Below are 12,158 nucleotides of genomic sequence, written 5' to 3'. Positions count from 1 at the left end.
GTCCATGCTATCAGTCAGTGAGCGTAGGTCTCCCGGTCTGCCCCAAAGCAGTTACGCGCTTGCCCAGCAGAAACTGCAACACCCTCCGTTAACTTGGCTCGTTGGTCTAGGGGTATGATTCTCGCTTAGGGTGCGAGAGGTCCCGGGTTCAACTCCCGGACGAGCCCGCTTGGCCCCGCTTTGCATTCTCTGAAGCATTCGTTTGTTCTCTCTCGATGCTTGGCTTCTGGGCTCCTCTGCACCAGGGAGGTCTTTCAACCTCAGATACTGTTGGCTGTGTAGCTGATGGGAAATCAGACTGTCATCTGTGTGTTTTGTTTTCTTTAAAGAAAATGTGTATTTTACAAGTTCGTTGTTGTTGTTGAGGAGGAGGAGGACATGTAGTGTGTTGTTGAGGAGGAGGAGGACGAAATGTGGTTTGCCGGCTTGTTATGGAGACCTTTGCTGAACGTGTACTCCTGAGCTGCACCAAAGGAGAGGCATTCTTTTCAGTTGTTTGCGGGCCTGCTGAACCATGCTCTCAGTGCTGTCTCACTGGGGATACGGTTACCGTTCTGGAAAGACACTTCAGCGCTACAGTCCATGTGCGTAGGTCTCCCGGTCTGCCCCAAAGCAGTTACGCGCTTGCCCAGCAGAAACTGAGACACCCTCCGTTAACTTGGCTCGTTGGTCTAGGGGTATGATTCTTGCTGAGGGTGTGAGAGGCCCTGGGTTCAACTCCAGGACGAGCCCACTTGGCCCCACTTTGCAGTCACTGAAGTGTTTGTTCGTTTGCTCTTGAAGGCTGGCTTCTGGGCTCCTCTGCACAAGGGAGGGCTATCGACCTCAGATACTGTTGCCTGTAAAGCTGATGGGAAATCAGACTGTCATCTGTGTGTTTTGTTTTCTTTAAAGAAAATGTGTTTTTTACAAGTTCGTTGTTGTTGTTGTTGTTGTTGAGGAGGAGGAGGAGGACATGTAGTGTGTTGTTGAGGAGGAGGAGGACGAAATGTGGTTTGCCGGCTTGTTATGGAGACCTTTGCTGAACGTGTACTCCTGAGCTGCACCAAAGGAGAGGCATTCTTTTCAGTTGTTTGCGGGCCTGCTGAACCATGCTCTCAGTGCTGTCTCACTGGGGATACGGTTACCGTTCTGGAAAGACACTTCAGCGCTACAGTCCATGCTATCAGTCAGTGAGCGTAGGTCTCCCGGTCTGCCCCAAAGCAGTTACGCGCTTGCCCAGCAGAAACTGCGACACCCTCCGTTAACTTGGCTCGTTGGTCTAGGGGTATGATTCTCGCTTAGGGTGCGAGAGGTCCCGGGTTCAACTCCCGGACGAGCCCGCTTGGCCCCGCTTTGCATTCTCTGAAGCATTCGTTTGTTCTCTCTCGATGCTTGGCTTCTGGGCTCCTCTGCACCAGGGAGGTCTTTCAACCTCAGATACTGTTGGCTGTGTAGCTGATGGGAAATCAGACTGTCATCTGTGTGTTTTGTTGTCTTTAAAGAAAATGTGTTTTTTACAAGTTCGTTGTTGTTGTTGTTGTTGTTGTTGTTGTTGTTGTTGAGGAGGAGGAGGAGGACATGTAGTGTGTTGTTGAGGAGGAGGAGGACGAAATGTGGTTTGCCGGCTTGTTATGGAGACCTTTGCTGAACGTGTACTCCTGAGCTGCACCAAAGGAGAGGCATTCTTTTCAGTTGTTTGCGGGCCTGCTGAACAATGCTCTCAGTGCTGTCTCACAGGGGATGGCGTTACCATTCTGGAAAGACACTTCAGCGCTACAGTCCATGCTATCAGTCAGTGAGCGTAGGTCTCCCGGTCTGCCCCAAAGCAGTTACGCGCTTGCCCAGCAGAAACTGCGACACCCTCCGTTAACTTGGCTCGTTGGTCTAGGGGTATGATTCTTGCTGAGGGTGTGAGAGGCCCTGGGTTCAACTCCAGGACGAGCCCACTTGGCCCCACTTTGTAGTCACCGAAGTGTTCGTTCGTTTGCTCTTGAAGGCTGGCTTCTGGGCTCCTCTGCACAAGGGAGGGCTATCGACCTCAGATACTGTTGGCTGTATAGCTGATGGGAAATCAGACTGTCATCTGTGTGTTTTGTTTTCTTTAAAGAAAATGTGTATTTTACAAGTTCGTTGTTGTTGTTGAGGAGGAGGAGGACATGTAGTGTGTTGTTGAGGAGGAGGAGGACGAAATGTGGTTTGCCGGCTTGTTATGGAGACCTTTGCTGAACGTGTACTCCTGAGCTGCACCAAAGGAGAGGCATTCTTTTCAGTTGTTTGCGGGCCTGCTGAACCATGCTCTCAGTGCTGTCTCACTGGGGATACGGTTACCGTTCTGGAAAGACACTTCAGCGCTACAGTCCATGCTATCAGTCAGTGTGCGTAGGTCTCCCGGTCTGCCCCAAAGCAGTTACGCGCTTGCCCAGCAGAAACTGCGACACCCTCCGTTAACTTGGCTCGTTGGTCTAGGGGTATGATTCTTGCTGAGGGTGTGAGAGGCCGTGTGTTCAACTCCAGGACGAGCCCACTTGGCCCCACTTTGTAGTCACCGAAGTGTTCGTTCGTTTGCTCTTGAAGGCTGGCTTCTGGGCTCCTCTGCACAAGGGAGGGCTATCGACCTCAGATACTGTTGGCTGTATAGCTGATGGGAAATCAGACTGTCATCTGTGTGTTTTGTTTTCTTTAAAGAAAATGTGTATTTTACAAGTTCGTTGTTGTTGTTGAGGAGGAGGAGGACATGTAGTGTGTTGTTGAGGAGGAGGAGGACGAAATGTGGTTTGCCGGCTTGTTATGGAGACCTTTGCTGAACGTGTACTCCTGAGCTGCACCAAAGGAGAGGCATTCTTTTCAGTTGTTTGCGGGCCTGCTGAACCATGCTCTCAGTGCTGTCTCACTGGGGATACGGTTACCGTTCTGGAAAGACACTTCAGCGCTACAGTCCATGCTATCAGTCAGTGAGCGTAGGTCTCCCGGTCTGCCCCAAAGCAGTTACGCGCTTGCCCAGCAGAAACTGCGACACCCTCCGTTAACTTGGCTCGTTGGTCTAGGGGTATGATTCTCGCTTAGGGTGCGAGAGGTCCCGGGTTCAACTCCCGGACGAGCCCGCTTGGCCCCGCTTTGCATTCTCTGAAGCATTCGTTTGTTCTCTCTCGATGCTTGGCTTCTGGGCTCCTCTGCACCAGGGAGGTCTTTCAACCTCAGATACTGTTGGCTGTGTAGCTGATGGGAAATCAGACTGTCATCTGTGTGTTTTGTTTTCTTTAAAGAAAATGTGTATTTTACAAGTTCGTTGTTGTTGTTGAGGAGGAGGAGGACATGTAGTGTGTTGTTGAGGAGGAGGAGGACGAAATGTGGTTTGCCGGCTTGTTATGGAGACCTTTGCTGAACGTGTACTCCTGAGCTGCACCAAAGGAGAGGCATTCTTTTCAGTTGTTTGCGGGCCTGCTGAACCATGCTCTCAGTGCTGTCTCACTTAGGGTGCGAGAGGTCCCGGGTTCAACTCCCGGACGAGCCCGCTTGGCCCCGCTTTGCATTCTCTGAAGCATTCGTTTGTTCTCTCTCGATGCTTGGCTTCTGGGCTCCTCTGCACCAGGGAGGTCTTTCAACCTCAGATACTGTTGGCTGTGTAGCTGATGGGAAATCAGACTGTCATCTGTGTGTTTTGTTTTCTTTAAAGAAAATGTGTATTTTACAAGTTCGTTGTTGTTGTTGAGGAGGAGGAGGACATGTAGTGTGTTGTTGAGGAGGAGGAGGACGAAATGTGGTTTGCCGGCTTGTTATGGAGACCTTTGCTGAACGTGTACTCCTGAGCTGCACCAAAGGAGAGGCATTCTTTTCAGTTGTTTGCGGGCCTGCTGAACCATGCTCTCAGTGCTGTCTCACTGGGGATACGGTTACCGTTCTGGAAAGACACTTCAGCGCTACAGTCCATGCTATCAGTCAGTGTGCGTAGGTCTCCCGGTCTGCCCCAAAGCAGTTACGCGCTTGCCCAGCAGAAACTGCGACACCCTCCGTTAACTTGGCTCGTTGGTCTAGGGGTAAGATTCTTGCTGAGGGTGTGAGAGGCCCTGGGTTCAACTCCAGGACGAGCCCACTTGGCCCCACTTTGCAGTCACCGAAGTGTTTGTTCGTTTGCTCTTGAAGGCTGGCTTCTGGGCTCCTCTGCACAAGGGAGGGCTATCGACCTCAGATACTGTTGGCTGTAAAGCTGATGGGAAATCAGACTGTCATCTGTGTGTTTTGTTTTCTTTAAAGAAAATGTGTTTTTTACAAGTTCGTTGTTGTTGTTGTTGTTGTTGAGGAGGAGGAGGAGGACATGTAGTGTGTTGTTGAGGAGGAGGAGGACGAAATGTGGTTTGCCGGCTTGTTATGGAGACCTTTGCTGAACGTGTACTCCTGAGCTGCACCAAAGGAGAGGCATTCTTTTCAGTTGTTTGCGGGCCTGCTGAACCATGCTCTCAGTGCTGTCTCACTGGGGATACGGTTACCGTTCTGGAAAGACACTTCAGCGCTACAGTCCATGCTATCAGTCAGTGAGCGTAGGTCTCCCGGTCTGCCCCAAAGCAGTTACGCGCTTGCCCAGCAGAAACTGTGACACTGTCAGATAACTTGGCTCGTTGGTCTAGGGGTATGATTCTCACTTTGGGTGCGAGAGGTCCCGGGTTCAACTCCCGGACGAGCCCGCTTGGCCCTGCTTTGCATTCTCTGAAGCATTCGTTTGCTCTCTCTCGATGCTTGGCTTCTGGGCTCCTCTGCACCAGGGAGGTCTTTCAACCTCAGATACTGTTGGCTGTGTAGCTGATGGGAAATCAGACTGTCATCTGTGTGTTTTGTTTTCTTTAAAGAAAATGTGTATTTTACAAGTTCGTTGTTGTTGTTGAGGAGGAGGAGGACATGTAGTGTGTTGTTGAGGAGGAGGAGGACGAAATGTGGTTTGCCGGCTTGTTATGGAGACCTTTGCTGAACGTGTACTAATGAGCTGCACCAAAGGAGAGGCATTCTTTTCAGTTGTTTGCGGGCCTGCTGAACCATGCTCTCAGTGCTGTCTCACTGGGGATACGGTTACCGTTCTGGAAAGACACTTCAGCGCTACAGTCCATGCTATCAGTCAGTGAGCGTAGGTCTCCCGGTCTGCCCCAAAGCAGTTACGCGCTTGCCCAGCAGAAACTGCGACACCCTCCGTTAACTTGGCTCGTTGGTCTAGGGGTATGATTCTTGCTGAGGGTGTGAGAGGCCCTGGGTTCAACTCCAGGACGAGCCCACTTGGCCCCACTTTGCAGTCACCGAAGTGTTTGTTCGTTTGCTCTTGAAGGCTGGCTTCTGGGCTCCTCTGCACAAGGGAGGGCTATCGACCTCAGATACTGTTGCCCGTATAGCTGATGGGAAATCAGACTGTCATCTGTGTGTTTTGTTTTCTTTAAAGAAAATGTGTTTTTTACAAGTTCGTTGTTGTTGTTGTTGTTGTTGTTGTTGAGGAGGAGGTGGAGGACATGTAGTGTGTTGTTGAGGAGGAGGAGGACGAAATGTGGTTTGCCGGCTTGTTATGGAGACCTTTGCTGAACGTGTACTCCTGAGCTGCACCAAAGGAGAGGCATTCTTTTCAGTTGTTTGCGGGCCTGCTGAACAATGCTCTCAGTGCTGTCTCACTGGGGATGGCGTTACCATTCTGGAAAGACACGTCAGCGCTACAGTCCATGCTATCAGTCAGTGAGCGTAGGTCTCCCGGTCTGCCCCAAAGCAGTTACGCGCTTGCCCAGCAGAAACTGCGACACTGTCAGATAACTTGGCTCGTTGGTCTAGGGGTATGATTCTCGCTTTGGGTGCGAGAGGTCCCGGGTTCAACTCCCGGACGAGCCCGCTTGGCCCTGCTTTGCATTCTCTGAAGCATTCGTTTGCTCTCTCTCGATGCTTGGCTTCTGGGCTTCTCTGCACCAGGGAGGTCTTTCAACCTCAGATACTGTTGGCTGTGTAGCTGATGGGAAATCAGACTGTCATCTGTGTGTTTTGTTTTCTTTAAAGAAAATGTGTATTTTACAAGTTCGTTGTTGTTGTTGAGGAGGAGGAGGACATGTAGTGTGTTGTTGAGGAGGAGGAGGACGAAATGTGGTTTGCCGGCTTGTTATGGAGACCTTTGCTGAACGTGTACTAATGAGCTGCACCAAAGGAGAGGCATTCTTTTCAGTTGTTTGCGGGCCTGCTGAACCATGCTCTCAGTGCTGTCTCACTGGGGATACGGTTACCGTTCTGGAAAGACACTTCAGCGCTACAGTCCATGCTATCAGTCAGTGAGCGTAGGTCTCCCGGTCTGCCCCAAAGCAGTTACGCGCTTGCCCAGCAGAAACTGCGACACCCTCCGTTAACTTGGCTCGTTGGTCTAGGGGTATGATTCTTGCTGAGGGTGTGAGAGGCCCTGGGTTCAACTCCAGGACGAGCCCACTTGGCCCCACTTTGCAGTCACCGAAGTGTTTGTACGTTTGCTCTTGAAGGCTGGCTTCTGGGCTCCTCTGCACAAGGGAGGGCTATCGACCTCAGATACTGTTGCCCGTATAGCTGATGGGAAATCAGACTGTCATCTGTGTGTTTTGTTTTCTTTAAAGAAAATGTGTTTTTTACAAGTTCGTTGTTGTTGTTGTTGTTGTTGTTGTTGAGGAGGAGGTGGAGGACATGTAGTGTGTTGTTGAGGAGGAGGAGGACGAAATGTGGTTTGCCGGCTTGTTATGGAGACCTTTGCTGAACGTGTACTCCTGAGCTGCACCAAAGGAGAGGCATTCTTTTCAGTTGTTTGCGGGCCTGCTGAACAATGCTCTCAGTGCTGTCTCACTGGGGATGGCGTTACCATTCTGGAAAGACACGTCAGCGCTACAGTCCATGCTATCAGTCAGTGAGCGTAGGTCTCCCGGTCTGCCCCAAAGCAGTTACGCGCTTGCCCAGCAGAAACTGCGACACTGTCAGATAACTTGGCTCGTTGGTCTAGGGGTATGATTCTCGCTTTGGGTGCGAGAGGTCCCGGGTTCAACTCCCGGACGAGCCCGCTTGGCCCTGCTTTGCATTCTCTGAAGCATTCGTTTGCTCTCTCTCGATGCTTGGCTTCTGGGCTCCTCTGCACCAGGGAGGTCTTTCAACCTCAGATACTGTTGGCTGTGTAGCTGATGGGAAATCAGACTGTCATCTGTGTGTTTTGTTTTCTTTAAAGAAAATGTGTATTTTACAAGTTCGTTGTTGTTGTTGAGGAGGACATGTAGTGTGTTGTTGAGGAGGAGGAGGACGAAATGTGGTTTGCCGGCTTGTTATGGAGACCTTTGCTGAACGTGTACTCCTGAGCTGCACCAAAGGAGAGGCATTCTTTTCAGTTGTTTGCGGGCCTGCTGAACCATGCTCTCAGTGCTGTCTCACTGGGGATACGGTTACCGTTCTGGAAAGACACTTCAGCGCTACAGTCCATGCTATCAGTCAGTGAGCGTAGGTCTCCCGGTCTGCCCCAAAGCAGTTACGCGCTTGCCCAGCAGAAACTGTGACACTGTCAGATAACTTGGCTCGTTGGTCTAGGGGTATGATTCTCACTTTGGGTGCGAGAGGTCCCGGGTTCAACTCCCGGACGAGCCCGCTTGGCCCTGCTTTGCATTCTCTGAAGCATTCGTTTGCTCTCTCTCGATGCTTGGCTTCTGGGCTCCTCTGCACCAGGGAGGTCTTTCAACCTCAGATACTGTTGGCTGTGTAGCTGATGGGAAATCAGACTGTCATCTGTGTGTTTTGTTTTCTTTAAAGAAAATGTGTATTTTACAAGTTCGTTGTTGTTGTTGAGGAGGAGGAGGACATGTAGTGTGTTGTTGAGGAGGAGGAGGACGAAATGTGGTTTGCCGGCTTGTTATGGAGACCTTTGCTGAACGTGTACTAATGAGCTGCACCAAAGGAGAGGCATTCTTTTCAGTTGTTTGCGGGCCTGCTGAACCATGCTCTCAGTGCTGTCTCACTGGGGATACGGTTACCGTTCTGGAAAGACACTTCAGCGCTACAGTCCATGCTATCAGTCAGTGAGCGTAGGTCTCCCGGTCTGCCCCAAAGCAGTTACGCGCTTGCCCAGCAGAAACTGCGACACCCTCCGTTAACTTGGCTCGTTGGTCTAGGGGTATGATTCTTGCTGAGGGTGTGAGAGGCCCTGGGTTCAACTCCAGGACGAGCCCACTTGGCCCCACTTTGCAGTCACCGAAGTGTTTGTTCGTTTGCTCTTGAAGGCTGGCTTCTGGGCTCCTCTGCACAAGGGAGGGCTATCGACCTCAGATACTGTTGCCCGTATAGCTGATGGGAAATCAGACTGTCATCTGTGTGTTTTGTTTTCTTTAAAGAAAATGTGTTTTTTACAAGTTCGTTGTTGTTGTTGTTGTTGTTGTTGTTGAGGAGGAGGTGGAGGACATGTAGTGTGTTGTTGAGGAGGAGGAGGACGAAATGTGGTTTGCCGGCTTGTTATGGAGACCTTTGCTGAACGTGTACTCCTGAGCTGCACCAAAGGAGAGGCATTCTTTTCAGTTGTTTGCGGGCCTGCTGAACAATGCTCTCAGTGCTGTCTCACTGGGGATGGCGTTACCATTCTGGAAAGACACGTCAGCGCTACAGTCCATGCTATCAGTCAGTGAGCGTAGGTCTCCCGGTCTGCCCCAAAGCAGTTACGCGCTTGCCCAGCAGAAACTGCGACACTGTCAGATAACTTGGCTCGTTGGTCTAGGGGTATGATTCTCGCTTTGGGTGCGAGAGGTCCCGGGTTCAACTCCCGGACGAGCCCGCTTGGCCCTGCTTTGCATTCTCTGAAGCATTCGTTTGCTCTCTCTCGATGCTTGGCTTCTGGGCTTCTCTGCACCAGGGAGGTCTTTCAACCTCAGATACTGTTGGCTGTGTAGCTGATGGGAAATCAGACTGTCATCTGTGTGTTTTGTTTTCTTTAAAGAAAATGTGTATTTTACAAGTTCGTTGTTGTTGTTGAGGAGGAGGAGGACATGTAGTGTGTTGTTGAGGAGGAGGAGGACGAAATGTGGTTTGCCGGCTTGTTATGGAGACCTTTGCTGAACGTGTACTAATGAGCTGCACCAAAGGAGAGGCATTCTTTTCAGTTGTTTGCGGGCCTGCTGAACCATGCTCTCAGTGCTGTCTCACTGGGGATACGGTTACCGTTCTGGAAAGACACTTCAGCGCTACAGTCCATGCTATCAGTCAGTGAGCGTAGGTCTCCCGGTCTGCCCCAAAGCAGTTACGCGCTTGCCCAGCAGAAACTGCGACACCCTCCGTTAACTTGGCTCGTTGGTCTAGGGGTATGATTCTTGCTGAGGGTGTGAGAGGCCCTGGGTTCAACTCCAGGACGAGCCCACTTGGCCCCACTTTGCAGTCACCGAAGTGTTTGTACGTTTGCTCTTGAAGGCTGGCTTCTGGGCTCCTCTGCACAAGGGAGGGCTATCGACCTCAGATACTGTTGCCCGTATAGCTGATGGGAAATCAGACTGTCATCTGTGTGTTTTGTTTTCTTTAAAGAAAATGTGTTTTTTACAAGTTCGTTGTTGTTGTTGTTGTTGTTGTTGTTGAGGAGGAGGTGGAGGACATGTAGTGTGTTGTTGAGGAGGAGGAGGACGAAATGTGGTTTGCCGGCTTGTTATGGAGACCTTTGCTGAACGTGTACTCCTGAGCTGCACCAAAGGAGAGGCATTCTTTTCAGTTGTTTGCGGGCCTGCTGAACAATGCTCTCAGTGCTGTCTCACTGGGGATGGCGTTACCATTCTGGAAAGACACGTCAGCGCTACAGTCCATGCTATCAGTCAGTGAGCGTAGGTCTCCCGGTCTGCCCCAAAGCAGTTACGCGCTTGCCCAGCAGAAACTGCGACACTGTCAGATAACTTGGCTCGTTGGTCTAGGGGTATGATTCTCGCTTTGGGTGCGAGAGGTCCCGGGTTCAACTCCCGGACGAGCCCGCTTGGCCCTGCTTTGCATTCTCTGAAGCATTCGTTTGCTCTCTCTCGATGCTTGGCTTCTGGGCTCCTCTGCACCAGGGAGGTCTTTCAACCTCAGATACTGTTGGCTGTGTAGCTGATGGGAAATCAGACTGTCATCTGTGTGTTTTGTTTTCTTTAAAGAAAATGTGTATTTTACAAGTTCGTTGTTGTTGTTGAGGAGGACATGTAGTGTGTTGTTGAGGAGGAGGAGGACGAAATGTGGTTTGCCGGCTTGTTATGGAGACCTTTGCTGAACGTGTACTCCTGAGCTGCACCAAAGGAGAGGCATTCTTTTCAGTTGTTTGCGGGCCTGCTGAACCATGCTCTCAGTGCTGTCTCACTGGGGATGGCGTTACCATTCTGGAAAGACACGTCAGCGCTACAGTCCATGCTATCAGTCAGTGAGCGTAGGTCTCCCGGTCTGCCCCAAAGCAGTTACGCGCTTGCCCAGCAGAAACTGTGACACTGTCAGATAACTTGGCTCGTTGGTCTAGGGGTATGATTCTCACTTTGGGTGCGAGAGGTCCCGGGTTCAACTCCCGGACGAGCCCGCTTGGCCCTGCTTTGCATTCTCTGAAGCATTCGTTTGCTCTCTCTCGATGCTTGGCTTCTGGGCTCCTCTGCACCAGGGAGGTCTTTCAACCTCAGATACTGTTGGCTGTGTAGCTGATGGGAAATCAGACTGTCATCTGTGTGTTTTGTTTTCTTTAAAGAAAATGTGTATTTTACAAGTTCGTTGTTGTTGTTGAGGAGGAGGAGGACATGTAGTGTGTTGTTGAGGAGGAGGAGGACGAAATGTGGTTTGCCGGCTTGTTATGGAGACCTTTGCTGAACGTGTACTAATGAGCTGCACCAAAGGAGAGGCATTCTTTTCAGTTGTTTGCGGGCCTGCTGAACCATGCTCTCAGTGCTGTCTCACTGGGGATACGGTTACCGTTCTGGAAAGACACTTCAGCGCTACAGTCCATGCTATCAGTCAGTGAGCGTAGGTCTCCCGGTCTGCCCCAAAGCAGTTACGCGCTTGCCCAGCAGAAACTGCGACACCCTCCGTTAACTTGGCTCGTTGGTCTAGGGGTATGATTCTTGCTGAGGGTGTGAGAGGCCCTGGGTTCAACTCCAGGACGAGCCCACTTGGCCCCACTTTGCAGTCACCGAAGTGTTTGTTCGTTTGCTCTTGAAGGCTGGCTTCTGGGCTCCTCTGCACAAGGGAGGGCTATCGACCTCAGATACTGTTGCCCGTATAGCTGATGGGAAATCAGACTGTCATCTGTGTGTTTTGTTTTCTTTAAAGAAAATGTGTTTTTTACAAGTTCGTTGTTGTTGTTGTTGTTGTTGTTGTTGAGGAGGAGGTGGAGGACATGTAGTGTGTTGTTGAGGAGGAGGAGGACGAAATGTGGTTTGCCGGCTTGTTATGGAGACCTTTGCTGAACGTGTACTCCTGAGCTGCACCAAAGGAGAGGCATTCTTTTCAGTTGTTTGCGGGCCTGCTGAACAATGCTCTCAGTGCTGTCTCACTGGGGATGGCGTTACCATTCTGGAAAGACACGTCAGCGCTACAGTCCATGCTATCAGTCAGTGAGCGTAGGTCTCCCGGTCTGCCCCAAAGCAGTTACGCGCTTGCCCAGCAGAAACTGTGACACTGTCAGATAACTTGGCTCGTTGGTCTAGGGGTATGATTCTCGCTTTGGGTGCGAGAGGTCCCGGGTTCAACTCCCGGACGAGCCCGCTTGGCCCCACTTTGCAGTCACCGAAGTGTTTGTTCGTTTGCTCTTGAAGGCTGGCTTCTGGGCTCCTCTGCACAAGGGAGGGCTATCGACCTCAGATACTGTTGCCTGTATAGCTGATGGGAAATCAGACTGTCATCTGTGTGTTTTGTTTTCTTTAAAGAAAATGTGTATTTTACAAGTTCGTTGTTGTTGAGGAGGACATGTAGTGTGTTGTTGAGGAGGAGGAGGACGAAATGTGGTTTGCCGGCTTGTTATGGAGACCTTTGCTGAACGTGTACTCCTGAGCTGCACCAAAGGAGAGGCATTCTTTTCAGTTGTTTGCGGGCCTGCTGAACCATGCTCTCAGTGCTGTCTCACTGGGGATGGCGTTACCATTCTGGAAAGACACGTCAGCGCTACAGTCCATGCTATCAGTCAGTGAGCGTAGGTCTCCCGGTCTGCCCCAAAGCAGTTACGCGCTTGCCCAGCAGAAACTGCGACA

General features: G+C 51.0%; 11 non-coding genes across 11 annotated transcripts; all 11 read left to right on the top strand.

Annotated features, from left to right (window-relative positions):
* The first annotated feature begins 95 nt into the window (after positions 1 to 95).
* On the top strand, positions 96 to 167 carry trnap-agg (transfer RNA proline (anticodon AGG)). The gene has a single exon. It is a non-coding gene; the product is annotated as a tRNA-Pro (tRNA).
* A 1,083-nt stretch (positions 168 to 1,250) lies between these two features.
* On the top strand, positions 1,251 to 1,322 carry trnap-agg (transfer RNA proline (anticodon AGG)). The gene has a single exon. It is a non-coding gene; the product is annotated as a tRNA-Pro (tRNA).
* A 1,689-nt stretch (positions 1,323 to 3,011) lies between these two features.
* Positions 3,012 to 3,083, top strand: trnap-agg (transfer RNA proline (anticodon AGG)). The gene has a single exon. It is a non-coding gene; the product is annotated as a tRNA-Pro (tRNA).
* Positions 3,084 to 4,589: 1,506 nt separating this feature from the next.
* On the top strand, positions 4,590 to 4,661 carry trnap-ugg (transfer RNA proline (anticodon UGG)). Its single transcript has one exon. It is a non-coding gene; the product is annotated as a tRNA-Pro (tRNA).
* A 1,102-nt stretch (positions 4,662 to 5,763) lies between these two features.
* On the top strand, positions 5,764 to 5,835 carry trnap-ugg (transfer RNA proline (anticodon UGG)). The gene has a single exon. It is a non-coding gene; the product is annotated as a tRNA-Pro (tRNA).
* Positions 5,836 to 6,937: 1,102 nt separating this feature from the next.
* On the top strand, positions 6,938 to 7,009 carry trnap-ugg (transfer RNA proline (anticodon UGG)). Its single transcript has one exon. It is a non-coding gene; the product is annotated as a tRNA-Pro (tRNA).
* A 500-nt stretch (positions 7,010 to 7,509) lies between these two features.
* trnap-ugg (transfer RNA proline (anticodon UGG)) lies at positions 7,510 to 7,581 on the top strand. Its single transcript has one exon. It is a non-coding gene; the product is annotated as a tRNA-Pro (tRNA).
* A 1,102-nt stretch (positions 7,582 to 8,683) lies between these two features.
* On the top strand, positions 8,684 to 8,755 carry trnap-ugg (transfer RNA proline (anticodon UGG)). The gene has a single exon. It is a non-coding gene; the product is annotated as a tRNA-Pro (tRNA).
* Positions 8,756 to 9,857: 1,102 nt separating this feature from the next.
* On the top strand, positions 9,858 to 9,929 carry trnap-ugg (transfer RNA proline (anticodon UGG)). Its single transcript has one exon. It is a non-coding gene; the product is annotated as a tRNA-Pro (tRNA).
* A 500-nt stretch (positions 9,930 to 10,429) lies between these two features.
* Positions 10,430 to 10,501, top strand: trnap-ugg (transfer RNA proline (anticodon UGG)). The gene has a single exon. It is a non-coding gene; the product is annotated as a tRNA-Pro (tRNA).
* A 1,102-nt stretch (positions 10,502 to 11,603) lies between these two features.
* Positions 11,604 to 11,675, top strand: trnap-ugg (transfer RNA proline (anticodon UGG)). The gene has a single exon. It is a non-coding gene; the product is annotated as a tRNA-Pro (tRNA).
* Positions 11,676 to 12,158: the final 483 nt, after the last annotated feature.

This window comes from Amia ocellicauda, chromosome 2 (genome assembly GCF_036373705.1).
Source record: "Amia ocellicauda isolate fAmiCal2 chromosome 2, fAmiCal2.hap1, whole genome shotgun sequence".
Classification (NCBI taxonomy): Eukaryota; Metazoa; Chordata; class Actinopteri; order Amiiformes; family Amiidae; genus Amia; species Amia ocellicauda.
This window is presented reverse-complemented; position numbering and strand designations above follow the sequence as displayed.